Source organism: Triticum urartu, chromosome 2A, assembly GCF_056163025.1.
Source record: "Triticum urartu cultivar PI428250 chromosome 2A, HENAU_Tu73, whole genome shotgun sequence".
Lineage (NCBI taxonomy): Eukaryota > Viridiplantae > Streptophyta > Magnoliopsida > Poales > Poaceae > Triticum > Triticum urartu.
The window spans coordinates 238,556,806-238,571,975 of record NC_141874.1 but is presented as its reverse complement, the minus strand read 5'-3'; positions in this window follow the sequence as shown (position 1 = coordinate 238,571,975).

Here is a 15,170-nt window from a genome sequence, read left to right as displayed (position 1 = left end):
TTCTATTAATTATGGAGCTGCCAACCCCATCAAGCAAAATATTAGTTCTTTTGGGGCTGGCACCTCGAACAAGCATAAAAATAGAGTGAAGCAGATATATTGTTGTGTAAGCACACACCCTTCTTTCATTAGTTTAGATGAACCATTGATGATCAATTCGAACCAGTGCATGTGATTAAAATTAATTTTACCTAAATAGAGGGTGCAGAATAAACTACAAGAACTAGATTTGCAACCACGGGATGCTGACAATATCTTCAAAGAACATTGCAACATCAGCGAGGCTTCACAACAACATATGGTAAGCCAGTGTGTTTTAGTACATGTGAAATGTAATGCGTGTGGGCTGATTTCTTGGCTTGTGGCCTCAACCTGTCATCCTACAGAATTACAAATAGTTCAGTTGTCTGCTTTGCTGTATTTCTTGATTCGAATGCTTGTTTGTTACTTGTTAGGCTATACCTGAGTTGGCCAATATGTCAGCAGTGCCTGCTATACTATCGTAAAGAAATGCATGCCTAGTTCATTTGAGTCCTTCACTTTTCCTTTGAACTTCATTACAAGACTGTGTTCGTAGTTTATATGAGGCCACACTGTTAAGTGCTTTCTCAGATTATTTGAAGTGCTTAGATGCCTTGGCAACTTAAATATATCGGTGGTACACTCCCTTTCAACTAGGGATGTCAACTGGGTCCTGTTTAATTCCGATTAAAGTCCACTACTGATATGATAGTTCAAAAGAGTTTTTGTTTTTTGTGGAAAATGAACTAGGGAGCTAGCAAAAACTAACTAGATGGGACTAGCGGATGTCGTTTATTTGCCACTTACATCCCTAGTTTCATATTACCATTTTAATTTCTTTTCGGTTGATGCTGCTTTGAATCATTTAAATATAGCTTGCCATGCTCGGCAATAATTCATATGTCGTTTACCATGTAAGCTTACTGCATGGATCATGCGATAAATATCTCTTACTTATGTCCAGCGGAAACCTTTCAGGATGCCGTTCACACTAGGACACAATGTACAACCCCAGAATCTATTTATGGAAGCAGTGCGCCATCCAAGTTACCAGATGGTAGCAGTTCAGAGGAAACACCGCCGAAGAGAAGTCTAAGCACAGATATTATAGTTCTTGAGGCTCTACTAGAGGCAGAAAGAGATGGCGTGGCTGCCATGAATGAGGTAATGTTGATCTTGAGGCTCGAAATTATGCAATTAGCTGCGCACATTATGCAAGCAACCCAAGAATTGGAGGAAGTAAGAATGCTGCATTTGAAGATGGAGGAGGTCCTGTTGTTTCTGCTATCTGAAGCCCAGGGTAATCCTAGTTCTTCTTTAGATACCAGTTGAAATTGTCAATAGATTATTGTACTTGCATGTTGTGTCATGTCTCTGAATGGATTATGTTGTAAGACCCCCTATGTTGTCCATGTGTTGTAATGATCCAAACTGTTTAGGCGAGGTAATCCTCGGTACTTGTATGATTGACATAAGGTGAACTATTTTTTGTGTGAGCATATTGTATTGGATGAAATAACTGTTTGACTCAAAGTGTATCCAACCTACTGAATTCGAAGATCACGACATTTCTAAATCACAATCATATATAAAGGTGTAATAAATCTTTGTTGTGGTTTTGAAGAAATAAATAACAAAACATAGAATTACATGTGGATATTCCTAATCGAATACAAATTGGATTTGAATTTAGTTGCCAGGGCCCAGGGCAAATGTGAATTCTAATTCTCCCAAGTTTTGAATGACGCGGCTAAACACCCACTATCATTTGTGGGCTGCTCAAAGCAAGTGTTTGCGAGATGGAAATTAATGTCTACCCCCGACACTTTGACATCCTTATCGACCAGATTTACACTTCTGTCGATAGGGGTAGACTAGTAACTTCAATCAGACGTGACACGTCTGCCTCTGAGCCCATTCAGACACGGTGGGCGCCAAACGTGGGTGGCAAAACATATTTGATTCAAGCTCATCCGAAAGACATGTGTCTCTCCCTCCCTTTCCCCATTCATACACGGTGGGCGGCAAAACAAACTCTCCTCGCCTGAAATCGATGTAGCCAAATATTTTAAAAAGGGGCAGATGTGTAACTTACGTCAGACGTGACATAACCGCCCTACCTGTCAGCCCCATTCATACACCGTGGGCGCCAACCGTGGGTGGCAAAACACCCTCTCCTCACCCAAAATCGCTACCGGCAAATATTTGGGAGATGCGAGATTACCATCCTATCACCAACCGATGTGATGTCCGAAATTTTAAACGAGGGATAAGTTCGTAACTTTGCCACATTTTAGACAAGCGCATCCCAAAGTTTGAGATCCCCCATCCCCCTCCATTTCCCCATTCATACACCATCGGCGCCACAACAACCTCCCCACTGCAGCCAGCCTCCTCCGTCCGCCACCCCATTCTCCACCTTGCCGGAGCCGCTCCCCCATCGTCCACTGCAAGAGATGGACGTCTCTCATCCACGGCGCCGGACAAGGATCCTTTCATTGCGTCCTCTCGCTTCATCGGCGCCATCGTCCACCTCGCCGTTGCTGCTCCTACGATCGCCTCGTCCACGACAACATGATTTATCCCCCAACCCGGCCGTCTTCCGTCTAAAGTCTTCTTCCCCTCCGCCGACAGCCATCGCACCCGCAGCACCCTCAACTTATCAGCAGGGGCCTACACAGCGTCGCAAGAGAGGTGGTACTCTTCCATATGTGCTTAAGTAATTGATCTCACCCAGAAAATAGATCATAAATTGTTTACTGTACTTTTCTTATCCATACCAAATCATAGTGGCTAGTTGAAAGCAAACATTGGTGGTGAAGTAGCTTTGTCCGTTTTGCACCTTCAGATCTGCCATGGCACGGTCACTATACTCGTAAAGCTTATGGTTTCCCCCCTTTATATTCACTACCATCATCGTAGGTGCTTCATGTTGTGCTAGCACTGCTCTTCAAGACCTCAACCCATCAAGCGAAATAACATGGCACTCATAATTCCAAAGCTTAGGTGTTGAAATACGAATCTGATATGATGCTCATATTAATAAAACAGAGAACGTTTAATTGATCACCTAATGTTCCTATATTTGTTTCGAAAAGCATGTGCGCCACCGACTGGTCCAGCTAGTTCCACTTTCCTGATTTTACTCTTGATGCTTAGGGTTTTCCCCTTTTATCTACTCTACTATGATCTGCGTAGGTGCTTTCTGTCGTACTAGCATTATTCCACCCTTCAAGCTAAACAACACAACACTCAAAATTGCAAACTTAGTTTTTGAAATATGATTGTGATATTGTAGCGACCAGACCTCAAATAGTCTGATCTCTATGCATCAGTGTCATTCCTGGATCGGTAATGCTGACACGCACAATACTCGAGGATTTATAACAGAGTAGAAATCACACACTTATTACATCGAATGTCTCAAAAGAGAACTTATTACAATAAATATGGCTTAAGGCCATCTAATACGATAACAGCGAAAGGCTTGGAAGATAAAGTGAGTCCATGAACTCCAACGACATCACTGAGTGAAAGACAATGACCTACGGCTCCTTACTCGTCGTCCGAAAAGACTGCAACATGATACGTTGCAGCCCGAAACGGGTCAGCACATGGAATATGCTGGCAATGTAACACAAGAGAGTAATGAACATAATAATGCTATCACTACATGCATATATGGCTGGTGGAGGCTGTATGGTTAATATGTTTTACGCAAAGCCAATTTTTCCCTACAACAAAGGAATAAATTTTGTTTAACTATCATGGTGGTTGTTAAACATTGAGAAGGTTCACCCAACTCAATCCCAAGTAAGCATCATCATTAAACCCAATCAAATTATACTAAGAGTGATGAGATTCACATGATAATCCAAGAACTAGATACTCAAGATGTCCATAACCGGGGACACGGCTAACCATGATTAGTTTGTACACTTTGCAGAGGTTTGTGCACTTTTCCCCACAAGACTCGATCTCCTTCGTTGGATTTCTCGCACTACATAATGTTTGAGAAACGGATGACCGAGACACAGTCTTTCAGAAGAGGTCCTCTTAAGCAATAGGTAGGCCTGTACACCTACAATCCCCTACATCTGCTAGCCCATCATGGAAAGGTTTCCCACAACTTACTCCACTATGCCAGAGCCCATAATGGCATGTGGCTGCACACGGAAGTTTCTAGCATGAATAATCTTACGACCCCTTTGAGCCTGGGTGGCAGTCCATAGGAGAATCACACAGTACCCCGGGATTTCCAAAAATACAGGCAACACTGGGTTCCCTAGGAGCCTCAATCCACCCAGATGTGTATTAAAGTTACCACCTTAAGTTAAACATTAATTAACAACACTCACATCTATCATGAGTACACTCAAAACCAAACCACGTCTATGAGCATAGCACAGCAATATAAGGAACGTAGAAGTAACTCCCTAAGGTTTGGTAATAAATAGGACGGTAGGTACTACCTCATCTACTTCCCAAAACCCACATATTAATCAAATCCTAATCATGCAATTGTTTGAGGATTGATCTAATTCAATAAAATTGGGTAGTAAAGAGGTATGATCTAAGTGTTACTTTCCTTGGTGATGATCCATGAAACCTAGAGACTCGTAGTAGCATGCTTCGCACTCCGGGTACTCTATCGCAAACAAACAAGCATACAATAAGCAATCAAACAAAGAAGCACGGGTAAAACTCAAATAAGAAGATCTAACCAGAAAGTTAAACTTAAGAACTCCGGTTTGCAAAAAGAATCAAATCGAACAAACCAACAAAACTCAAACTGCGAAAGAAACAAGCTTCAATTACTAATGTGGACTAAAGTCAAATTTTTACAGTAGCAAAAACTTATTTAAGTTGATTAAACAGAAAGAGGGCTTCGAGACGAAACTCTAGGTGCTTGAATCGCCTGATTCCGATAAACGAGCGAAAAGATAAACTAAAACAGAAATTAGATCAAAAATCGCGATCGAAAATAATCGCGAAAAATCTGAGAAAAAGAAAAACTGATGAACAGGCTAACGAACGAACGTTCGCTGTCTGCGGCTAAATGGTGAACATTCATTAAAATGAATGAACGAGCGGGCGTTCGCTAAATAAATAAACCGACGGAAAAAATAAAACCGATCTACAAAAAAATAAACTGCAGGTTCTTTAAAAAAACGTACGGCTGGGGAGTCCTGGCCGGTTACGGCCCGGAGTCGGTTTGGTTTTTTTAAATAATTCCACACAGAAAAACAAAGAAAAGAAATACCAAATGGACTCCAAAAATCCTGAAATAAATTTTCCCCGTTCTCTAAAAATCTACCGGACAAGGTGAACGTTTATTTGGGACTCTAATGAAAATTTGGAAAGACGCATATTTTTCCTAACTCTAATTAAATAGCAATAAAACTCCGAATAAAATTCTTATTTGATTTTTAATATTAAATCTCCAATATTTCTTTCTTTTGATGAAGTCATTTTATCCTCTCTCTTTTATTTTTTTATAAAAGAAATATTCGAAGAGAAAATAATTAAAATCAAACGATCCTCTTTTCAAAATTTGAGAAAACTCAAATATGAAAATAACGAAATCCCCAACTCTCTCCGTAGGTCCTTGAGTTGCGTAGAATTTCTAGGATCAAACCAAAATGCATTAAAAATATGATTTGCAAAGAAGATCTAATGCATAATATTCCAAATTGAAGAATTTGGGATGTTACAAACCTACCCCCCTTAAGATGAATCTCGCCCTCGAGATTCGGGTTGGCTAGAAAATAGGTGAGGGTGATCCTTCCATAGGTCTTCCTCCCGTTCCTAGGTGGCTTCATCATCAGTATGGTGGATCCACTGAACCTTGCAAAACTTGATAACCTTGCCGCGTGTGACTCGGCTGGCAAAATCAAGAATCTTGACTGGTTTCTCCTCATAGATCAAGTCGCTATCCAACTGAATCGCTTCCAGTGGCACTGTATCTCTCAGAGGGATATCAGCCATCTCTGTGTGGCACTTCTTCAACTGAGAAATGTGGAGCACGTCTTCAACTCCTAACAATACTTCGGGAAATTCCAACTTGTAAGCAACTTCTCCCATACGTTCCAAAACTTTGTATGGTCCCACAAAACGTGGTGCTAACTTTCCCTTAACTCCAAAACGCTTCACTCCTCGAAGTGGTGGTACACGAAGATACACTCTGTCTCCAACTTCGTAAACTATCTCTTTGCGTTTAGAATCCGCATAGCTCTTCTGCCTGGACTGGGCTACTTTGAGTCTATCGCGAATCAGCTTAACCTTCTCCTCAGACTCTTTAATCAAATCTGGTCCAAACAACTGTAGGTCTCCAACTTCATCCCACAACAACGGTGTCCTGTACCTCCTTCCGTACAATGCTTCGAAAGGGGCCATCTTCAAACTGGCTTGATAGCTGTTGTTGTAAGAGAACTCTGCGTAACGCAAATTGCCGTCCCAACTAGATCCATAATCTAGCGCACAAGCTCTCAACATGTCCTCCAAAATCTGATTGACTCTCTCAGTCTCTCCATTTGTCTGCGGGTGAAAAGTTGTACTGAACTCTAGCCTGGTTCCCAAAGTTTCATGCAACCAATTCCAAAACTTTGAGGTAAACTAGGTTCCTCTATCTGATACAATGGTCCTCGGAACTCCATGAAAACATAAGATCCTGGTCATGTATATCTTTGCCAACTTAGCACTGGTGTAAGTGGTCTTCACTGGGATGAAATGAGCTACTTTCGTCAAACGATTGACTACAACCCATATCGAGTCATAGCCTGAACGAGTCCTGGGCAATCCCGTGATAAAATCCATACCTAGCGTGTCCCACTTCCATTCGGGTTTCGGCAATGGTTGTAGCAATCCTGGTGGCTTATGATGCTCTGCCTTCACTCTCTGACATACATCACAAACTGCTACATACTCCGCAATATCCTTCTTCATTCCGGTCCACCAGAAACTATCCTTCAAATCCAGGCACATTTTAGTATTTCCTGGGTGAATCGAATATGACGAATCATGGGCCTCCTGCAAAATCAGCTTCCTGATCTCCTGATCATTTGGCACATATACGCAGTCCTCAAACCATAAGGTATCATGCTTATCCTCACGAATTCATTTAGCCTTTCCTTTGCTCATCCTTTCCTTTATCTCGGCAATCTCCTTGTCCGTCTTCTGAGCTTCTCTGATCTTAACCATCAAAGTAGACTGAATCTCCAATGCTGCTACATAGCCTCTCGGAACTATCTCCAAACATAGCTCGCGAAGATCCTATGCTAACTCCTTGGGTAACTCTCCGGTCATGAGTGTATTGACATGACTCTTGTGGCTCAACGCATCGGCTACTACGTTAGCCTTTCCGGAATGATAGTGCAACTTCATATCATAATCCTTAATGAGTTCCAACCATCTCCTCTGCCTGAGATTCAATTCCTTCTGCGTGAAGATATACTTCAAACTCTTGTGATCCGTGTATACCTCACAATGGTTTCCGATGAGAAAATGTCTCCAAGTCTTCAATGCATGCACTACGGCTGCTAACTCCAAATCATGCATAGCATAATTTAACTCATGGGGTTTAAGCTGTCGTGAGGCATATGAAACAACTCTTCCCTCCTGCATAAGTACGGCTCCAAGTCCTCGACAAGAAGCGTCGCAATACACTTCATAATCCTTGCGTTGATCTGGCAGAATCAACACTGGTGATGTAACCAAGCATTTCTTTAACTCCTGAAAACTGGCCTCACATTCCTCAGTCCATTTGAACTTGGTGTCCTTTAACAATTTCGTCATAGGCTTTGCAATCTTTGAGAAATTCTCAATGAACCTCCGGTAGTATCCTGCAAGTCCAAGAAAACTCCGGATCTCTCCAACTGGTGTGGGTGCCTCCTAATTTGTCACAATGACAACTTTGGTGTGGTCTACCGCTATTCCTTCTCCGGATATAACATGTCCAAGGAATCCAACTTCCTTCAACCAAAACTCACACTTGCTGAACTTGGCGTATAGCTGATGTTCTCTGAGCTTCCCAAGTACTAAACGCAAATGCTCTTTATGCTCCTCTTCATTCTTCGAGTAGACCAGAATATCATCAATGAACACCACAACGAACTTATCCAAAAACTCCATAAACACCTTGTTCATCATATTAATAAAATAGGCAGGTGCGTTAGTCAGGCCAAATGACATAACGATATACTCATATAGCCCGTACCTCGTGGTAAAAGCTGTCTTAGGTATATCCCTGATCACAGATCGATCTTGAAAAACACCTTAGCTCCTTGCAGCTGATAAAACAAATCATTGATCATTGGCAGTGGGTACTTGTTCTTGATCATCACCTCATTCAATCCTCGATAATCAACAACCATCCTCAACGATCCATCCTTCTTCTCCACTAGAAGTACTGGTGATCCCCAAGGTGACGAGCTTGGGATAATATATCCTTTATCCAGTAACTCCTTAATCTGCTTCTTAATTTCCTCTAAATCCTGTGCGGGCATCCTGCACGGTCTCTTAGATATTGACCCTGTGCATGGCAAAAGCTCAATCAAAAACTCGATGTCTCTATTCGGTGGCATGCCTGGCAACTCTTCTGGAAATACATCCGGGAAATCATTCACCACTAGTACTTCCTCCTGTGCAACTCTTGATAAGGAATTTACTTGAGTCCTAATCGGCACATGCCGGGATACATGCCTGATCCTTCTTCCTTCTGGGGTGGTGACCAAAATCGACTTACTGGCACAATCGATGTTTCCTCCATACATCGATAGCCAATCCATAACCAGAATCACATCCAAACCTTGCGAATCCAAAATTATAAGATCTGTGGGGAAAACATGCCTACCTATGGCAATGGCATCTGAAAACATCCTTGGCTTGCCATATACTCTGCTCCTGGCGAGCTCACTAACATAGGTGTACTAAGAACTTCGGTGGGCAGCTTATACTTATCCACAAACCCCCTTGATATGTATGAATGCGATGCACTAGTATCAAAAAGAACGACTGCTGTAAATGACTTAACCAAAAACTTACCTATTACTGCATCTGGCTGGGCTTCAACCTCCTCCACGTTAACATGGTTCACTTGTCCCTTGTTGAAAGGGTTGGGCTTCTTCCCAGAACTTCCATTGCCTTTTCCATTCTTAGCTTCAGGACATTCATTGGCATAATGTCCAGTCTTCTGGCACTTGTAGCAAGTAACGTGGCTTAGATCTTTCTTGGCGGGCGTTGCTGGGTTGGAACGGTTCTGGCCGTTGCTTCCTCCATTACCATTACCATTCTTGGGGCCACTATGGTTGTGCGAACTTCCCCCAGTGTGATTGTGACCTCCATGGTTATGCTGAAGGGGTCCTCCCAAGTTCGGGATAAAATGGGCTCTCTGCTGAGCTCCAGAATTATACTTCCCTTGTCCATACTTCCTCTTGCGGTTGTCAATCTACTGCTGCTTCCCTTCAATCATGAGATCTCTATATACCAATTGTTGGTAGTTATTAAAGGTTGCTACCATCAAGTTCATGCTCAGCTCATCATTCAGTCCTTCCAGAAACTTCTCCTGTTTAGCTGCATCCATAGCAACGTCATCTGGGGCATAACGTGCTAGCTTGCTAAAGTCATCCACATACTGGCCAACGGTGTGTCCTCCTTGGCGTAAGTTGCGGAACTCATGCTTCTTCATGGCCATAGATCCTTTTGATACATGGGCAGTGCGAAAAGCCTGCTGGAACTGGTCCCACGTAACAGTGTCGATGGGATAGGTGACAGTGTAATTCTCCCACCATGCTGCTGCGGGTCCATCAAGCTAATGTGAGGCAAAACGCACCCTTTCCACATCTGTGCATCCTGCACTGGTCAAGTCCCTTCCAATCTTGCGGATCCAATCATCTGCAACTATCGACTCGGTGCTACTGGAGAACACCAGCGGATTCAGCCTTAGGAAACGGGCAAAGTGATCAACATGTGGTGGTGGTGGGTTGTTGTTGTTGTTCCCCTGATTCTGATTCTGGACTAGTATCTGCATCAATGCATTCTACTGCTGGATCAACTAAGTGAGCTCTGATGGGAAAGCAAATCCATTGTCGTGTCTCGAAGGCATCTGATGGGTTTATAAATGTAAGTGCATCTAGTGCCACCCCTAGTTGGTTTTGGAGTATTGATGACAAACCTAGTTGAGGGACTAATGTGTTTATGAGAATTGCAGGATAACACAGGTAGAAGTCCCTCATTGATTCGGTTTTCCTACCAGAGATGACCCCTAAAAATGTATGAAGACATTGAAGTCAAAGGTGGTATATGAAGATATTCACATTGAAGACTATGACAAGAGAAGACACCACATGAAGCCTATGGAGCTCGAAGACTTAGATCTTTCGTAGTTCTTTTTCTTTTGTGTTGAGTCATAGGAACCACCGTACTGTTAAGTGGGGTCCAAGAGAACCAGTCAGAATGACTGAAGTGATGCCTAACCAAAACCTATGTCTTCGAGTGAAGACTATGAGAGCGAATCTTGTCCAGAGTCAGACAAGTCAGCTTTTCTTGCAGCCCAAGTAAAGTTGCGGTGTGAGTTTGAAATCTGACCGTTGGAACACGTGCCAGTTCCTTAGTGACCCAGGGTCATTTTGGACAAATCAGGTCGGGTTGCCAAGTGGCTATAAATAGCCCACCCCCCACAACCATAAACGGTTGGCTGCTCAGATTGAGAGTACGGCTTTTGTCGTTTGAGAGCAACCCACCTCGAAGCCTTTGAGAGAGAATTACTTGCGAGGATAAAGCCCTAACCACCCAGAGCCAAAGAGAATTGGGCATCACTTAAGTCTTCTTGTGTGTGTGATCTGAAGACTTATTACACTTGAGGACTGTGCATCCTCCAGCCGGTTAGGCGTCGCGTTCTGAGCATCCAAGAGACATTGTGGATTGCCGGTGAACGAAGTCTATGAAGGTTTGGGAGTCTACCTTGAAGACTTACCGGAGTGATTGGGCGAGGTCTGTGTGACCTTAGCTCAAGGGGAATACGGTGAGGACTGGGTGTCCTGAGCTGCGTGTTCAGGACTGGGTGTCCGGGACTGTGTGTCCTAAGGTTTAAATACCTAGCCGCCCCAACCAGACGTACAGTTGTCACAGCAACTGGAACTGGTCCAACAAATCATTGTCTTCAACGAGTCACTGGTTTCATCTTCCCTTCCCTTTACCTACTGTTACTCCTTGTGAAGTCATTGTATGTTTGCACTATCTTTTGTCTTCACTGAGTGACTGCGCGTTCTGTCTGGCTTCACAATATCTTCCTACCTGATCCTTCCTACATTGTTGCTATTAGTCATTGTGCTTTCACTCTATTGAATACTTGACTATGGCTTGCCTAGTGTAGTCTACCTTCCGCTGCAGGGTATTAGGTTTATTTCTATCGTTTGTCTTCATAACTCCCACATTTTGAAGACTTTCATAAAAATCGCCTATTCACCCCCCCTCTAGTAGATATAACGCACTTTCAATTGGTATCAGAGCAAGGTGCTCCCTTGTTCTGTGTGATTCGGTTTAACCACCTAGAGTTTTAGCTATGTCGACTGCAGGGATAATTAAAGTCTCCGCTGCGTGCCCCGTCTTTGATGGAACTGAATATCCCTACTGGAAGAATAAGATGCGCATGCATCTTGAAGCCATTGATGTCGACCTATCGTATGTCGTCGAGAACAGCGTTCCCAAGGCCGGAGAAGGTATCATCTGGCTCTACTGCCAAAAATATCATCTGTGGTCATCTGACCAAAGGACAGTATGGCCGTGTGAGTGCTTTGAAAACATCTAAGCTGGTCTGGGACTGGCTCTCCAAGGTCAATGAAGGTATCTCAACCCAGAGAGATCAGAGAATCAGTGTCCTTCGCAACCTCTTCAACCGCTTCAAGCGAAATGACAATGAGAATGTCCAGCTCACATTTGACCGACTCACTGACATCACAAATGAGCTTCAAGCCCTCGGCGCTACTGAGATCACCAAACATGAAGTCGTCAAGACACTACTGAGATCACTTGACAGTTCGTTTGACACCCTAGCCCTGATGATTCAAGAACGTCCTGATTTCAAGACACTCGATCCGTCTGACATACTTGAGAGGCTCAACACACATGAGTTTCAGCTTTCTGAGAAAAGAGATATCTACGGTCCAAACTATGGGCGAACTCGTGCTTGGAAGGCAAAAGCTGTCTCCTCATCTGAAGAAGAATCTGACAGCAGTTCTGATGATCCTGAAGACATTGGAAGGGAACTTGCTATGCTTGTCAAGAAGTTCCAAAAAATCACCAAGAAGAAAGGCTTCAGAAAGTCTTCCCGATCAAGCTCAAGGAATGATGAAGTTTCTGCTCATGACTACAAGAAGAAAACATGTCACAAGTGCAAGAAACTTGGCCACTTCATCTCTGAGTGTCCACAGTGGGACAATGAGAACAAAAAGAAGAAGAAGAGCAAGGAATATGACTCTGACGACAAGAAGAAGAAGAAATACTCAAAGTCTTCTTCCAAGTCTTCCTCAAAGTCTTCATCACACAAGAAGAGCTCATCTGGCAAGGCACGTGCGTTTGTTGGCAAGGAAATGGATTCAGAGGAGGAGTCCGCTTCTGAGGAGGCGGAGGTGGAGTCTGAGGAGGAATCCGATTCAGGCGTCGCAAGTCTGGCTACAGCATACGTTGCCAAGTCCATGTTCAATACCGAAGACAATGACCTCGTCACCGACACCGATGCAAATGACAAGGACTACTCCGCTTCTACCTACTGCTTCATGGCACGTGATGCCAAGGTAAACACACGCACTACTCACTATCAAACATCTAGTGATGATGACTCTGATTGTGATTCAAAACCCAGCTACAAAACACTTGCCAAAATTGCAACTGAACAACAGAAAGCTATGGAACATATTCAAAAACTATTAGACAGAAGCGATGATCTGTTAGGTGCTGAAATGACTCGATCTGAATCCTTAATTGAAGACATAAAAAATCTTCATGTTAAGTATCAGGAACTTGAAAGTCTTCATGAAACTCTCTCAACAACTCATGAAAAGCTTTCCTATGATTATCTTCAAAGGAAGCAAGATCTTGAGAAATTGAGAGCGGTTCATGAAGATCTTCAAAAGGAAAACGAGTCACTTCGCGCCAAACAGATCAGTCCCGCTCAGGAAGGATTTGAACCACCATGTCTTAAATGCATTGAGCGTGATAATGCTACTTCTGTTGCTGAATGTTCTACTGCTACTGCTGTTGCAATATCTTCAACTGTTGATGTGGTAACTAACCCCTCTGCTGAGGATACCAATGCTATTGCTGATGAGAATGCTAGGTTGAAGACATTGCTTGAAACAGGGATGTACAAAAGTCTTAAAGGGCATCAGACACTATGTGATGTCCTCAAAAAGCAGATTCTGAACCGAAACCCGAGGAAAGAGGGTGTTGGGTTCGTAAGGAAAATGAATGCTGATGGCTCTTACTGGAAACCTGAGCAGTACCCCAAAACCATGTGGGTTGCTGCAAAGGAACCTTCAGCAGATTCATCCAATCTATCTGGCTTCACTTGTGCTAACCCCATTATCATTGATGAATCCTCTGATGCAAACTATATACTGTTTAAGAATCAGAATGGTGAAGTGTTTGCCAGGTACATTGGTACTAACTGCAGGAATGGACCGCCTATGAAGAAGATCTGGGTTCTGAAAAGGTGTCTAGAGAATCTTCCTGTGAATGTCATCATGACACCTCACGTGAAGAAGACAAACCTCAAACCAAAGGCTTCATACGGTCCAAAGGCTTCATACAGATAGAGGACTCACCTGAGTCGCACTAACGCAAATGTTTTGCAGGGAAACCATACTCAGGCATATGAATATGAGAGCGGTTCATCAAACCTCCATGTTCATAAGACCAAGAACTATTCTTCTTATTCTTATGAGTACTATTGTCCGCCTGCAAGACTGTTTGCTAGGGCTCCAAATCCAAAATTCTCAGATGCTGCACTTAGACTTATTGCTTCTCAGCCACCCTTGAAGATGTGGGTGGCTAAGAAAGCTTAACTCTCTTTTGCAGGGAAAGGTCTCCAGCAGAAAACCAAAATCATCTGACGCCATTGCTGGGGACCTTAAACATCTTGTAGGGCGCAAGATCAAATGCCCGAATGGTCTTACTATGTACTTCGTTCCTGAATCGCTTGCTACTCTCCCTATTAGTCCTAATCTGGATCTAAGCTTTCATAACCCATTGGTTCGTCAAATGTTTTTGCTTCACAATGCTCTTGGTGAAGCCTATCCCCCTAACTGCACTGTAGGGTATGACACCAGCGTCTTCAGAATGGATTATTGATAGTGGGTGTACAAATCACATGACTGGCAAAAGAAGTCTTCTTATGGACTCAACCTTACGTCCATCTGACAAGAGCCACATCACATTTGCTGACACTGGTCAAAGTAAGGTATTGGGTCTAGGTAGAGTTGCAATCTCAAGGGATCAACACATGGATAAAGTCATGCTTGTTGAATCCCTTGGCTGCAACTTAATTTCTGTCTCAATGCTTTGCGATTTGAACATGATCGTAATATTTGGAAAATATTGTTGCCTTGTACTAATGGAATCTGACAAGTCTCTAGTGTTTGAAGGGTATCGAAAAGATGATCTGTACGTAGTAGATTTCTCAGCAGGACCCACATCACACCTCAAAGTTTGCACCAAAAGCACATGAGGGTTTTATGCTTGGATATGGAAAGGATTCGCACTCCTACAGAGTCTTCAATCTCTTTCATTACAAAGTGGTTGAAACAGTGGATGTGCGGTTCGATGAGACCAATGGTTCACAAAGAGAGCAACTGCCAAATGTGCTAGATGAAGTTCCATCCAGTGAATCAATCAAGCTAATGGGAAATGGAGAAATTATACCTTCTGAAGCTCATCCTGAAGAAGAACTTATCATCTCAGCACCTGATCAACATGAAGACAATGCTTAGCCTGAAGACATTCCTTCTAACAACGACAATGATCAGCAAGAGCAAAGTCGTCGCCCTGTACATCCTCGCGTTGCCAATGAAGTGCAGATTGAAAGAATAATTGATAGCATCAATGCACCCAATCCACTCACTCGTTCAAGGGCAACTCAGCTAGCAAATTTCTGT